Here is a 2,106-nt window from a genome sequence, read left to right on the forward strand (position 1 = left end):
GGGGGATGGTCACGTCGCAATCCCTTCTCCTCCATTCTCCTCTCGGGATCTTGGGCACGCATGCACACGTGCCCGGTGTGAGTTTCAAGCCATCGGGTCTGGGACGCGAACCGCGGTCAACTACGTGGGAGTCCAGCGACATAGCCATTACGCTAACTGCTGGTCCCTAACTTTATTTATTTTAACTTGATCAGAAAGGGACAGAGTGTGGGCGGGGGAGAGATGGAAAGCAAAGAAACAAGCTGCCAGATCTGTGACTCAAACCATGGTTGGTCATGTGGGTGTCCAGCGCCCTTAACCACTATGCTACCTGCCAGCCCCCATTCATTTATTTTAATTTGACCAAAGAGAGACACAGAGAGAAAGAGAGGGAAAGTGAGAAAGCAAGCCACCAGGTCTGAAACTCGAACTGTGGTCGGCCATGTGGGAGGGTCCAGCGCCTTAACCACCGTGCCCCTATTTGTTGTGATTTTCAAGCTGCTGGATCTGGGATTAAAACCAAGGTCGGCCACATGGGAATCCAGGGCTTTGACCACCACACTACTTGCTGGTCCCTTATTAAAATAGTTTTTTCTTTTTTTTTTTGAGAGAGAGATTTTTGCTGTAGGGCATGTGTATTCACTGGAGAGAAAGAGAAAGACAGAAAGACAGAAAGAGAGAAATCACCCCTCAGGGGAATGGCCACACCTCCATTCTCCTCTTGGGATTTTGGGCATGCAATGCACACGCATCCAACATGAGGTTTCTTTAGAGAGATTTTTGCTATAGGGTGCGTGTGCTTGCCAGAGAGACACAGAGAGACAGAAAATGAGAAATCACCCCCCAGGGGAGATGGCCATGCTGCAATCCCTTCTCCTACAGTCTCCTCTTGGGATTTTTTGGCACACAAGCACACATGCCCAGCATGAGTTTCAAGCCTCTGAGTATAGGACTCGAACTGTGGTTGGCCATGTGCGAGTCCAACAATGTAACCACTATTCCATCTGCTGGTCCCTTGTCATGAGTTTTAGGCATGGGTTCCAGGAGTTGAACTGTGGTTGACTATGTGCGAGTCCAGCAACGTAGTCATTATACCATCTGTTGGCCCCTATTAAATCTTTTTTAAAAGGTGATAGTTTGGGACCTGTAGTTGGCGTAATGGCTATGTCGCTGGACTCCCATGTAGTCAACCACAATTCGAGTCCCGGACTTGGCGGCTTAAACTCACGCCAGGCGCATGTGCATGCGTGCCCGAGATCCTGAGAGGAGAATGGAGGAGAAGGGATTGTGGCGTGGTCATTCCCCCCTGGGGAGTGATTTCTTGCTGTCTCTCTGTCTCTCTCTTTTTGGTGAGCGCATGTGCCCTATAGCAAAAATCCTTTCCATAAATAAATAAATAAATAAATAAATAAATAAATAAATAAGAGGGGGAAAAAACAATTTAAAAAAGTGATTGTTTATGTAAAAATAGTAATGTAGAGCTTGGCGGTTAAAGTGCTGGATCCCACATCGCTAGCTGTATGGTTCAAGTCCCGGACGGTCATAGCAGCTCGAAAATCATGCTGGGTACTTATGAGTGTTTGCCCAAAATCTTGAGAGGAGAATGGGGGAGAAGGGATTGCAACATGGCTATCCCTGCTAAAGGGTGATTTCTTACTTTCCCTCTCTTTGTCTCTCTTTTTCTTTCTCTCTCTCTCTCTCTCTCTGGCGAGTGCACAAATCTTTTTTCTTTTTTTTTATTTAAAATTTTTTTTATTATTATCATAATCTTCTTTATATTACATTGGATTACATATAACTTTACATTGACTTCCATTGCTTTTTCAAAAGGTAATGCCATGCATGTCAGTCAATACAGAGGCATCGATCTCCCCGCTTTATCATTCAAAGTCTTTTCCATGCATTTCCCAATAATTATTATTATTATAATTTTTTAAAACAGTCAATCACTATTTCTCATTTTGCTTGTTAAAAGACTTCACCCATCATGAAATACTTCCCAGACCAGTCCAGTTGAGAATACTATACACGTCATCTTCAACAGATAATAAACCATATCTGTTTCTCACTAACATCCCCTCTATTGTTCACTTGCTATCTTTCTCTATCCTCTTCTCTTTTTTTTTT

Source organism: Tupaia chinensis, unplaced genomic scaffold (genome assembly GCF_000334495.1).
Source record: "Tupaia chinensis unplaced genomic scaffold, TupChi_1.0 Scaffold138400_2, whole genome shotgun sequence".
Taxonomy (NCBI): Eukaryota; Metazoa; Chordata; class Mammalia; order Scandentia; family Tupaiidae; genus Tupaia; species Tupaia belangeri.